At 43.8% G+C, this 13,668-nt stretch overlaps 1 long non-coding RNA gene across 1 annotated transcript; it reads left to right on the forward strand.

Moving 5' to 3' along the window:
- The first annotated feature begins 2,108 nt into the window (after nt 1-2,108).
- Nucleotides 2,109-4,403, forward strand: LOC123828084. Its single transcript, XR_006787414.1, has 3 exons — nt 2,109-2,325; nt 2,680-2,804; nt 3,873-4,403. It is a non-coding gene; the product is annotated as an uncharacterized LOC123828084 (long non-coding RNA).
- Nucleotides 4,404-13,668: the final 9,265 nt, after the last annotated feature.

Below are 13,668 nucleotides of genomic sequence, written 5' to 3' on the forward strand. Positions count from 1 at the left end.
GGGAAGCCAAATTCTCGGCTGTGAAACGGATGGGAGGCGGTGGTGGACGGAGTCATTTCTCAAAAATCTCAATGAGCCAGTTCTTGAAACTTTGAGGAAAAGGGACAGTATTTTTTGTGTCATGTGTACTGTCGTCATATTGAATAACTGGGTTGGATACCTACTTACTGGTATCTCGCCATCGTCCTTTACTTAAATTACATATTCTCTCATTGCTTTTCCTCTTTTAAATGGGTACTAAGGAAACATCTGACTTTTTCTGTCTTTGCTTTACAGCCAGGGCTTCTGGTCCCAGGGCTTTCTGAGCCTGTGAATAATTATCCGGTTTAACTTATGGATACCCTGAAGGTAGTCACATAAATTGCTCATGATTCAGTTTTGCTTGTACTTCCTGCGGAAAACTCCCCCCTCCAAAACATCCTGGGATGGTAACATGACTGGCAACGTACTTGAAACTTCCACAGAAATTTCCACTGGAGGAACTCCCGGGTTTCTCACACCAGTGAGGAACAGAAGCTTTAGTGAGGGCTAAGGAAGTCATCATCCTCAGTCATGTTGGAGGGGCTCCTCAAAAACAGTTTTCTCACCCCGTCCTAGATCCTAAATCTCTTCTAGATCCTCAGAGCCATCAGAGCCTGGAGAGAATGGGAGAGGGTGAAACGGTGAGTCAACCAGGTCCTGGGTCAGCCCTTGGGGGTGGGAGGTGTAGAGGAGAGAGGCAGGGGGAGAGAGGAGGGGTGGGGAGGAAGAGAGAGGAAGGGAGAGAGAATATGAATGAATGAGAGAGAGGGCTGTCATGACAATGCTCACAGATTCCAGGAGTCTTAGGAGACACATCAATCAATCACAATGGATGGGCCTTTTTGGGATCCTGATTTTAACAGGTTAAAAAAAAAGGATAGAACAAGCAAGCCCATGGAACACTGACTGGGATTTTGCTGAAATTAAAGTACTGGTCCCATTTTAAGAGGCCATAACAGTGTTAAGGTTCATGTTCTTTCTGAAGTGTTTTTACCTTTCAGGCATTCTAACGGAGAGGATGGCGATGCGTGGTGTTTGCTTCAGAACAGCATGAGCTGGTGGACGGGGTGGGGGCGAGAGGGGGTGGACCGCCCAGAGCAGGTCAGCGTTGAAGGGAGGGGTAAGCACGTGGCGCTTGGTATGTTTCTCTTTCTGTCTCTCTGAAATTGTTCATAACAATTTTTAAATAATAACCGGGAAAACAAATCTTTTCACCACTGACCCTGAGAGATGGAGAAGTCTCATTTTGTGTGTTCCATTTCCCATCAGGCCGATCAGGTTCAACTCTTGCATCTGAAGGTAACCGTAAGGAACAGGAAGTGGGAAAAGGGAGAAGAGTTTTATTTTCCCAAATAATGCTAATATCGCCACACAGTTAAATCATGGTTTACAGTTTCAAAAGTACTTTATATCTTATTTGCTCCTGGAAAAAGCTTGGTTTGTATAGTTGTTGTCATATGTGACATCTGACAAATGTCTTCATTATATTGTTTCACATTTGTTTGTTTGTTTGTTTTAATGATTTACTCTAAACCTCTGGAAATAGTCCTATTGCTTTATTAGTCTCTTAGTTGATTCGTAAGGATTTATTTCCTGTTCTCACTTTGAAGGGAAAACGCAGCCCAAATGTCTACTTACAATATTAGAATTCTTAAGTGTTCCCCTATCATGATTTGGGAGAGCTTTATTTTTCCTCGTGGTTTCTATTTGGGGGAACGCACGAGGAAAAAACCCCTTTCTTATTTCCTCTGAGCCCCCAGCTGTTTTATTTTCTGTTTGCTTATTTCCCATGCTCCCAGTTGGAGGGAGCAGCCATCCGAAGTGTTCTGTTCTTTTTAATACTTTATCAGCATTTCCTTTATTAGCCACATTATCCTTTATCTCTTTCCTGTGAAAGCTTTTCAAGTAGCAACTGACGGAGCCATGTCATTTGTCATTTAAGTATTAGGCCATCAATGTTTACAAGAACATTGTAAGATTTGAACACAATGTCCTACCTCACGGTCACAAGCCCACACACGTCTAGTAATCTGACTTTTCTTTTCCCTTTTCTCTCGTATGCCAGGTTTCAGGATCCCATCCTCTGAGCACAGCCAATCAGCAGAGGCCCTTGTTATTAAAAACTCAGGCTGGTCACAGACCTTTCACGAGGTCAAGAGCAGTAAACACCTGTCTTGTACCAGCAACACATTCTGAAGTTAATATGAAAGAGCTAGATGTGTTTCGTCAGCACTGGCCTTTATGAAGTCACAGGACTGCCATTCAACGGGGCAATGAATTTCCACGCCATACCAAGGCCAGCCTGTAAGACGGGGTCTGTAGGCAGGTGTCTGGGAGAGAAGGGATCTCCCTGGGGGAAGGCTTCCCTGGACCAAATAGGACTTACTCTATGACACTGCAAATATTAAATATAGTGACATGAGTCATACCGCAGAGTGCCAGTCCTGAAATCCGGTGTCAGGCATAACAATTTGTTCTCTCTCCTCGCTCATGAATAACAGAGAATCCATTGAAGAAATTTGGGTCTGCATAAAGAATACTCTGGGGCTTTATTCCTCCCTCTGGAAGATACATTCTGCGTTTGACGTGACATATGCTTCTCAAGTGTTATTTTCTGCTTATTCATCTTTGAACTCAATTGTCACTCTTTGTAAGCAGGAAGACACTTCCCCAGAACCCTCCTGACTCGCGCCAAGGGGACAGAGCAGCTGATCAACTCCAGTGACCTCAGAGGAGACAGATGGGTTTTGTGGCTCTGGATCACGGATGACAGCATAGCCCAGGTTAGCGTGGCTGGCAAACATGCTCAGGCCTTTTCCATATTTATCAAGTAGATCATAGGGGTTATGTCACCAGTTCTATGGTTGTGTGAAATCTCTTTATTATAGCCACCTTGCCACTATTTCTTGTCATTTGCATACGTCTTTATGTATATTTCTTTGTACGTACAAAATAATCCTTGCTTATTACAGCAGTAACAAGAGCTAACATTTATTTTTTTATTTTTATTTTTTAAACAATTCAGAAATAGCTGGATTCTTTTTTTTTAAGATTTTATTTATTTATTTGTAGAGAAAGAGAGAGAGAGAGAAACATCAATGTGCGATTGCTGGGGGTCATGGCCTGCAACCCAGGCATGTGCCCTGACTGGAAATCGAACCTGCGACACTTTGGTCCCCAGCCCGCACTCAATCCACAGAGCTATGCCAGCCAGGGCAGCTAACTTTTATTAATTGCTTATAAGGTGCCAGGCACTCTGCTAAACACTTAAAACTCTTGCCTCACTTAATCGTAAACAACTCTATGAGAAAGGTATCACCTCCATTTTGCAGATAAAAATGGCGTGGGCATAAAGGAATGAAATTTATGATCCATTCATTCTCCCTGAAAAATTTTGAAAACATGCAAAAGCAATGAAAAAATAAACTAGTAAAATTTATACATAATATCAAGGTTAACACATTTATAAAAGGGTTTGTTTTTGTTTTTTAAGATTTTATTTATTTATTTTTAGAGAGGGAAGGGAGGGAGAAAGAGAGAGGGAGAGAAACATCAATGTGCGGTTGCTGGGGGCCATGGCCTGCAACCCAGGCATGTGCCCTGACTGGGAATCGAACCTGTGACACTTTAGTTCGCAGCCTGTGCTCAATCCACTGAGCTATGCCAGACGGGGCTTATAAAAGGGTTTTTAAAAAACAAAACAGGAAAATTAAAAATGAGGCAGGATAGTAAGAAGCCAGGAAAATTCCTTGGCAAGTGGAACAGGGAAACTGAGACAGACGGCTGAACACACTGGCCTTGCAATTTGCAGCCCGGTAATAAATCCTAAGGTCTTGTCTTATACATTCCAGATCATGCTGGGGCAGGCCTGCTTGTCCTGGTCCCTCTTTGGTGACACTCTCTGAAGGTGAAACTGAGTGGAGAATGACCTATTCACTCACTTCGATGCATCAGCATGTTAAAGGACACACCTGGAAAGCTGATGAATATTTTATTGAGGTCCTCCCCTGAGACCCTCAGTGAAATTCCCGCCTTTAGAAAAATGGATAAAAACCCTTAAGACAAAGGACCCAGTGTGTGCACTCTCCTCCTAGAGCACACCTGCACCTTCTTTCTTCAGGTGTGTATCTTTGCTGTCTTTCCCCTGAGCCCTAAGGATTCCCACAAGACTTGCAACCAGAGGAGCTACAGGCAGCGGCAGCGTATCCTGCACTCACCCCCTGAGCCTGTCTCCAAGGGCTCTCACTTTGCCTCACAACCTGTTTCCGCAGTCCACGTACGCAGCTGGCTCACTTCTTCTGCCTCCGACTTTCTTTCTAAAAGGCTAGGGCAGCTCTCTGAGCAGCCCACTCCAATCTTCTCCTCAAGTGCACTTTCACTTTGCATGCTAAATAAACTTCCTCTTGCGCTTGAGTTCTTGGCTCTGAATTCTTTCCTTGCTGAACTTGAGAACTAAGAGCCAACATCACCGATAAACTGGAACTAAAATTTCAGATTATTGCAACACAACATGAGATGCTTTAGTTTGTATTCTGGTCCCAGAGGAGAAAGTTATACTGATTTATGTTAAATTCTTGTAGAAAAGCATGTTTAAGGAGAAGGTCATTAATTGCAATTAATAGCCATCTCCTCAAAATTGTCAAAGTTATCAAAAATAAGGAAAGACTAAGAAACTATCACAGCCAAGAGGAGCCCAAATGTAATGTGGTCTCCTGGAACAGATGAATAACATTTGACAAAATCTAAATATGAATAAAGTATAAACTTCAGTTAAAAAAGGAATCAATATGGGGTCATGAATTCTGACAAATGTACCATCTCAGTGAAAGATGTGCATAATAAGGGAGACTGGGTATGGAGTATATAGGGACTCCCAATGCTGTTTTGCCATTTTTCTATACATCCCAAATTAGCCTAAAGTAAAATTTTATTTAAAGAAATACAATGAAACTCATAGAAGTATTGTAAGGATTAAATGAGATAATCTGTATAAAAAGACCTACATAAGGACTGGAATATAGTAAGTATTCAATAAATAAGAACTTTAATAATGACTAAAAAATTAAGGGCTATCAATAGAATGGAGATACTATCATAATTTTCCAAACTACATGTGAGGATAGAGAAGAGGTAAAAAGGGAAAATTCAATCTATCCAATAAAAAAAAAAAACAGTAAATAAAAAATAGAAAAGTTAAAAAAGAATGCATAAAAATTTTAAAAAACATAGACATCAGGAATCAGTAACTATTTTAAAATGTGAATTGGTTAAACACACAGTGAAAGGAAAAGATTTCACACCCATTAGGATGGCTACTATAACATAAAAAAGAACATGGAAATAACAAGTTTGGGCAAAGAAAGTGTTCTTAACCCAATTCCAGTTGGTGGGGAGGGAGTTTCCCATACCAACAGCAGGCAATTAACTCAATTTTGACAGCATCACCACTTAGCGACAGCATCAGACCCCACGGGCCAAGGGTTCAGCCTCATAAGACTATCCCCTTCCCCCCCACTTCAGGTGCCAATGGCAAGTCCAGCACTTCTGATTAACTGGTTGTAGACGGAAGGTTCCAACAAACCCATTCCCTTGGGTTCCATTAATTTGCTAGAGCAGCTCACGGAACTCAGAGAGACATTTCCACCAGGATGTCACAAAAGGATATAAATCAGGAACAGCCAGATGGAAGAGATGCATAGAAACAGGTACAGAGAAAAGGCTTGAGGCTTTCATGCTCGGTCTGAGCACACCACTCTCCCCTGACACCCACGCACTCCCCAGCCTAGAAGTGAAAACGTGAAAACCGAGCAATTCCATGGTATGCCACTAGGGAAATGGAAATAAACTAATAAGGAGATACCACTACACGTCTACTGAAAGGGCCAAAACCCAGAACACAGACAACATCAAACGCTGTGGAGGCTGTGGAGCAACAGGAACTCTCACTCATCGCTGGTGGGAGTGCAGAATGTTGCAGACACTTTGGAAGACAGCTGGGCAGTTTCTTGCAAAACTAAACATACTCTTGCCCTAGATACGGGACTTGTGCTCCTTGGTACTCAGACAAACTGAAAGTCATGTACATACAACAACCTCTACAGGAATGTGTGTGACATCTGTTGAAGGAATCAAAAGCAGCCTGGAGGCCTGGGCTAGAAATACGTGATGGGTTTATTCAACAGTCTTACGATTTGCAAACGAGAAACATGATGAGGCAAAAACCCAGAAGGATGCTAATGAAGAAAAGAAAAGCTAAGAGTTCTTAGAGTAAAAAGTCCCATCTTGAGAACAGTAAGTTCTGCACTCTTAGCCCTAGGATTGGTCCAGGGCGGCTGTCAGTCAGACGTCAGGCAGTTCTGATAGAGTATGTCAGGAGATCTGGAGGGTGGGTACCAGGAGGGTGGTTTGAAAAAACTCAGAAGCAAGCAAGATGTCTTTCGGTAGGCAAACAGATAAACTACAGTACATTCAGATGATAGAATATGAATCCACACTAAAATAAATGAGGTATTAAACCATGAAGAGGCAAGGAGGAAACTTAAATGCACAGTACTAATTGAAAAAAGCCAGTCTGTAAAGGCTAATAACTGTATGGTACCAGCTATATGACATCTGGAAGAGACAAAACCACGGAGACAATAAAAAGATCAGTGATTCCCAGGGGTTAGAAAAGAGGGACCAATAAATACAGAACAGAGGACGTTTAGGGAAGTGAAACTATTCTGTCCGACGCTGTGATGAGAGTACATGTCATTATGCATTTGTCAAAACACAGGATATAGGACAACATCAGGAGTGAACCCTAAGTAAGCAATGGACTTTGAGTAGTATCAACGTGTTGATGTAGCTTCACCAGTTGTAAGAAATGTACCTCTCTGACACAGGTTGCTGGTAGTGATGGAGGCTTTGTACGTGTTGGGTCAGGAGGTATATGGGAACTCCGTACTCTCTGATAAATTTTTCTGTGAACCCAGATTTTGCTGCTGTAAAAAAATAAAGTGTACTAAAATTTTTTAAATTTAGCAATAAGACACATAACCACCAAAAAATTGAAAATAAGGGATCATCAGCCCTGGCTGGCATAGCTCAGTGGATTGAGTGTAGGCTGCGAACCAAAGCGTCGCAGGTTCGATTCCCAGTCAGGGTACATGCCTGGGTTGCAGGCCAAGGCCCCCAGCAACCGCACATTGATGTTTCTCTCTCTCTCTTTCTCCCTCCCTTCCCTCTCTAAAAAAATAAATAAATAAATAAAATCTTGAAAAAAAGAAAAGAAGGGATCATCAAAGGCAAATAAAACTATATATATATATCCTCCTCCTTCAAATACCATTACCTGGGGAATTAGGCTTCAACATACGGATTTGAGGGATACAAACATTCAGTACACAGTCAGGGAACCTAAATAAGTGTGCCCCTTGCATTGATGGAGACTACGAATTCACACCTTTTCAGTAATTATATAAAAGCAGGCATGGGGACAGTAATGACCAAATTCAGGACAGTTCTTGCCTGCTGGAAGGAGGAAGGCGTGCCTGACCCAGGACCCGTACAAAGGGACCTTTGATTCCAGCTACACTGTTGGAAAAAACCATCTAAAGCAGATATGGCAAAATGTCAAGATTTTTCAAAGCCATGTGGTTGGTGGCTACATGGCTGTTTTTATCATTAAATATTGTCATTATTTGTTAACAAAGAAACATTTTCCAACCTGCACTTTGAAGAAGTAGTTTGTAAAATCAGCTTTGTGGTTCATAACAAAACCTTAAGAAAAAAAAAAAAAGGAAAAGAGAATGTAGTAGAAAATATCAGATTATTTACGTAAGAAGTTAAATATTGTTTTGTGTAACTTGTACTGCAGGGCTTACTGTATTGCTATATAAAATATATTTTTTTTCCTGAGGGCTCTGGACAAAAATATTCAAAGCCATTTATCCAATATCTGAAGTTATTGTCTGAACACATTAAATACCTTCAACAAAATTCTTCTTCTGTCTGACCTTAAGTTATTTTACTGTCTTAGTTATAGTATATTATATATAATTGTATATACTTTGTTTCATAGTCACATCAAATAAATACAATCCACAGAAGAAACTGTGGTTTGAAAGGTCTTTGCATTTTTCTTTAAAATATTTTAAATTAAACATTATTTTTTAAAAGTCTCATCTAATGGATTTTTTTTCATTTTCACTTATTTATTTATTGTAAAGATTTTATTTATTTATTTTTAGAGAGGGGAAGGGAGGGAGAAAGAGAGAGAGAAACATCAATGTGTGGTTGCCTCTCACGTGGCCCCTACTGGGGATGTGGCCTGCAACCCAGGCATGTGCCCCTGACAGGGAATCGAACCTGCGATGCTTTGGTTCGCAGCCCCGCTGCTCAATCCACTGAGCTACGCCAGCCAGGGCTAAATTAAACATTATTTTAAGGTCTGAAATTTGCACTTTAGAATTTAGGTTGTGTTGGGGATATCGGGATGAGAGGTCTGATCTAGGTGTTACTTCCTATTAATCTCACCTCTTCTGTGAAACAATAGGCCCGTGGAAAAGGATGCCAACTATTCATTGGTTCATTGGCTCAGCTACGTTATTTGCTTTATTGTTTTTGAGGTGTAAATATTTCATACCACAAAACATTTTTTTAAATCTTACCTTTGTAGTTCTAAACCTTTGGTCTAACTCAATTCGCGAACACCTGGAGATGCAGTGGAGGAGGTCAGTGGGCCCTCGAGTGGAGAAACGGGTTTTGTTGTTCTTTTCTGGTCCCGGTGCATTCTGGTGAAAAACAGTCTTGCAATGAATTCACGTTTCCATCAGGTAGAGAGTGGATCTGCAGTCCTTGGAACCAAAGGAGCCACAACTCAGACAGTAGGATGCACTGCTTTAAGGAGACATGTGGTATAAGAGCAAAGAGCCACAACAGAAACACCAGCCAGGAGTGAAGTATTGTCACAAAGTCCAAGCAAAGTAGACAGGAGCCTCAGTTGTTGAAAGGAAGGGACAGAGGGGCCAACAGAGCAAAAGCAGCAACGAAAAGAAATGGACATTCAGACACGGGAGGGGCGGGCAGAGACTCCTGGTGTCACAGCTGAGCCCCCAGTGTGAGAGTAACTCCAAACTCAACATAGCAACAGTCACACCAGCCGCAGAGGGTCCCCTTGGGTCCTCCTACAGAGAACACGCTGTGGCCACCTTGAAAAAGAGTCTGTATAGAAGGGAAATGGACAATCACAACTTAAAAGTAAAACTTCTAATATTTCTACCCAAATCCACACTTCCAGAGAAGACCGCCCTTAACTATAAAGAACATACAAAGAATGAAGTCAGATGCTCTTGAATACGCAACAAGCGTCCTCCACCTCCTACTCACTCCCCTAAATAAGGCGGTCTGCACAGACACAGGCAGCTTTTTGGAGCTGCTGGAGAGCTCCCAGGATGCCTTACTTCCTGACGCGCAGGCTTTCAACCTACTAGGAAAATGTTCCCCTTTGAGGGAGCGTTTCTTACTCTCGATTCTACCAAATAATTTGTTATAAAATAAAACTACTAAGTACCTCGTTTAAACATTTTTTAATTTAAAAGAAAGCTACCGACCTTCGAATATTTTCTTGGAGGCTGCATCCGCAGAGGTGGATTGAACACAACCCCACGGTGCGACTCTCATTCCGGGGCAGGAAGGACACATACACCTGGGGTGCTTTGCTCACACTGGCCACAGGCGGCACAGCACCCCGGGGGAGACAAGGCAGTCACGCTTTTCCAACTCTCATTCAAGAACCTTCTTCTCACTTTTTTTTTTAAAGATTTTATTTATTTATTTTTAGAGAGGGAAGGGAGGGAGATAGAGAGAGAGGGAGAAACATCAATGTGCAGTTGCTGGGGGTCATGGCCTGCAACCCAGGCATGTGCCGTGACTGGGAATCGAACCTGCGACACTTTGGTTCGCAGCCCGAGCTCAATCCACTGAGCTACGCCAGCCAGGTTCTTCTCACTTTTTGATGTTAATAGTTTTATGTTATTTCAGAGGGGTTCCCCTGAAAAAAATTCCCAATGGTATTTTTAGAATTTCCAATTATGGAAAGTTTTATACAGAGAGCAAGGTGGAGAGCCTGGTACACTGAAGCCCACTCGTCCAGGTTCATAACCCCTCAGCTCAAGGTCAGCCTGGTTTCACCTACGCCTTCACTCGCTTCCCGCCCTCCACGATGGTTTAGAAGCAGATCCTGATGGCACATCATTTCAGGAGTAAATATTTCAATAAACACAGGGTTCTTTTAAATAGAACGTATCCACAGTTCCATTTTTACACCTCACAATTAATAATAATTTCCTAATTTCTAAGATAGCCATCATAGTACATTCTGGTAGTGCAAGCTGGACCCGTTTGTAAGCTCACTGTGCACTCTAAGGAAGACAATGAGGTCTGCTCCCTGCCGACAGAAGGAAGCAGCTAAAACCAGGACAGGCATGGCACAGTGGGACGTGGCTGCGGGTCAGGGCTGGACTAAGCAACCGGAAAAGGACCCTTTACTCCAGTAGCCCTGGAGTGGGTCTCAGAGCCGAGGCTCAGGAAGCCGGCCATGCCTTGGGAGGGGCCTGGCCTGGGAATGGAGCACAGGCACCCCAGGGGCACCATCTCCCTCGCCCACATGTCTTGGCTACTCAAGCCTCGTGAGTAGAGAAAAGCAATGCCCAAGTCTCTACCTTTATTCTCTCTGCCCGTATAAGGAACCAGCCCCCACCCCCTCAATGGGAATGCCCTAGTTCTAACTGCTCATCTCCAGGAAAAGGGGGTTCTGGTCAGGCCACACTGGATGGTGCCTACTATTTATTGACCCAATCAAGTGACTGAGGGGTTGGGTCCCATGTTACAAACATGGTTGCCAATGGCTCACCCGCGGGGCCCGCTGGGTGGCCAGACCCTCCCAGAGAAAGCCAAGGGGCACCGCTCGTGGGCTGGGCGGTCGTCAAGCAGATGGAAAGCAGAAGCATCTCTGGAGCTAAGGGATCAGCAGCGGCCCACTGGGTGCCGGCCTCTCCGGAGGGAGGACAGTTCTGTCTCCCCAGTGATGACGGGATGGATGCCCTCCCCAGGGAAGGGCTCAGAGTCCCGAGCCGAGCCACGCTGTCACGTTGACCAGCTCTGTGCTTCCTTCCCTCCATCCCCTTTCCCCAGCAGGGTCTCAGAACTAAGAGTCCCTTGCAGGTTCCTCGCCAGAGCTCCCAAAGTGAGAAGCACCCTACAGGCCTGGGAGCAAAGGTTTCGTCTTCCTCCAGGTCAGTCTTGCCCCTAGCAGGTAGGGGTGTGTGCAAGAGAAAACCCTTCAGAACTATTTGTCTCCAGACCAGCACAGGTGGACTCCTCTCCGGGAAAGCAAGGCTGAGAAGCAGGGAAGGACAAAGGCGGAGTGTGAGACGTGGATACAAGACAAAGTTAAAGGTTTAGAAGTTTAAACTAAATTCAGCTGAGGCACCTGAGCAACAAGGTATCTTCACGGGCGCTCCTTTCCCTCCCTCCCTGCCTCCTTCCTTCCCTTCTCTCTCTCTGAACAACTCCCCTTCTTCTTCTGCCCTCTTCATCCAGAGTTCCTTAAACCCTCTTTTGAGGACCTTTAGCATAACAGTCACCTCGGTCGGTGGCTCCTTAAAGATTCAGGCTCTGGCCTTTGTTCCCAGACATTCAATTCTGCAGCCTGGGCCCGGCCTGGGAACCCACCCTTTTAACAAGCCAGGAGATTGCGATGCACGCCCAACTTTGAGAACCACCTGCTGTGGACAGAAAACACTAGTCGAGTGGACCCCAGAATGTCCCCTTCATTCTTTTGCCTGGGAACAAGATGGATTTTCCTAATATAATTTCCCCACATTTCTGTGGTGACGGAGGTGTGCCCAGCCAACATACCACAGTTGTTCGTGCAGGCATTCGAGTCTACACCCTAAATACCCTTCCTCCCACTGCGGGCGCTGCCCCAAACAGCTGCCTGGGTCTAGACAAGCTTGTGAAGCTGTCCTGGGCTGCCTGGGCTGCCACCATCTCTCTGAATTAGGGAAGCAGTTTGTTTCCCTCGGTTCAATGGACTAATATTCTCATCAATGACGTTTTTTAATGGATTGATTTTAGAGAGAGGAAGGGAAGACAGAGAGAGAAACTTGGATTTGTTGCTCCACTTACTGCATTGTTGTTGATTAGTTGACTCTTGCATGTGCCCTGACCGGAGATCAAACCCACAGCCTTGGTGTATCGAGACGACACTTGAGCCGAGTTACCCAGCCAGGACCGATGGACTAACATTTCTGAACATGGCATTGGTTCCGTTAAGTTGACTAATATAATAAGAGTATGAAACTGTACATTTAATTTTGGATATCTCAGCAAGCCTGGTTTAATATCACAGCATCTAGATTCTCACATCACACACCCTGCTGGGCGTGAAAGTCTCCACATCAGGAAAGTATAAATGGCCACCAAGAGTAAGACAGGTGAGGTACCTGTCTATGCAAAGCAATCTTGGGCTGGTCCTGGAAGAGCCACTTCTTTTTTAAAACTACAGCCATATTATACCCAAAGAAACCCAAATCACTCATTTGAAAGAATATATGCACCTCTCTGTTCATTGCAACATTGTTTGCAATAGCTAAGGCATGAAAGCAACTCCAGTGCCCGTCAACAGATGAGTGGATAAAAAGGCTGTGGTACATATATACAATGGAATGTTACTTGGTTATTTAAAAAAATGAAATCTTACCATTTGCAATAGCATGGATGGACCTAGAGCAGGGTGTCAAACTCATGTTCACCAGGGGCCACATCAGCGTTATGGTTACCTTCAAAGGGCCGAATGTAACTTTAGGACTGTGTACATGTAACTGCTCCTTAACAGTTAAGAGAGAGCGTGGCGCTGCCACCAGGTAGAAACAAGGAGCCGGGCCGGATAAAACAAGGTGGAGGGCCGGATTTGGCCCGCGGGCCTTGAGTTTGCCCCCTGTGCCCTAAAGGGTATTACGCCAAGTGAACAGTCAGGCAGTTAAAGACAAATACGATATGATTTCACTTATATGTGGAATCCAAAGAGCAAAATAAACGAACAAACAAAATAGAAACAAGCTCATACATGCAAAGAAAAGACTGAGGATTGCCAGGGGAGGGGGGTTTGGGGGGCTAGGTGAAAAATGTAAAGGGGTTGAGAAGTACAAACTGGCAGTTACAGAATAGTTGGGGATGTAAAGTGCAGGGGATACAGTCGATAATATTGTAGTAACTACGGGTGGTGCCAGGTGGGTGCCGGAACCATCCGGGAGCACTGTGTAGAGTGTGTGATTGTCGAACACTATGTGTACACCTAAAACTAATTCAAAACAATATTGAATGTAAACTGGAGTTGCAAACTAGAATTAAAAAATAAAATAAATAAAGATAGGGATACTTGAGCCCGAAAAAAAAAAACCCAGCTTTATTGAGATGTAATTTACATACCTCAATACCATAAACTCACGCACTGCGGTGGTGTGAGTTTTGGTGAACTTATACATTTATGTAAACATTGTGAATGAGCCCCGTTTCCCATCACTTCCATTCACCCAAAAAGCTTCCTTCCTCCATCTGCAGTCACGCCCTGCTCCCACTGGCAGCCCCGGGCAACCGCTGATC

This window comes from Phyllostomus hastatus, unplaced genomic scaffold (assembly GCF_019186645.2).
Source record: "Phyllostomus hastatus isolate PE091 unplaced genomic scaffold, TTU_PhHast_1.1 phas_contig_948, whole genome shotgun sequence".
NCBI lineage: Eukaryota > Metazoa > Chordata > Mammalia > Chiroptera > Phyllostomidae > Phyllostomus > Phyllostomus hastatus.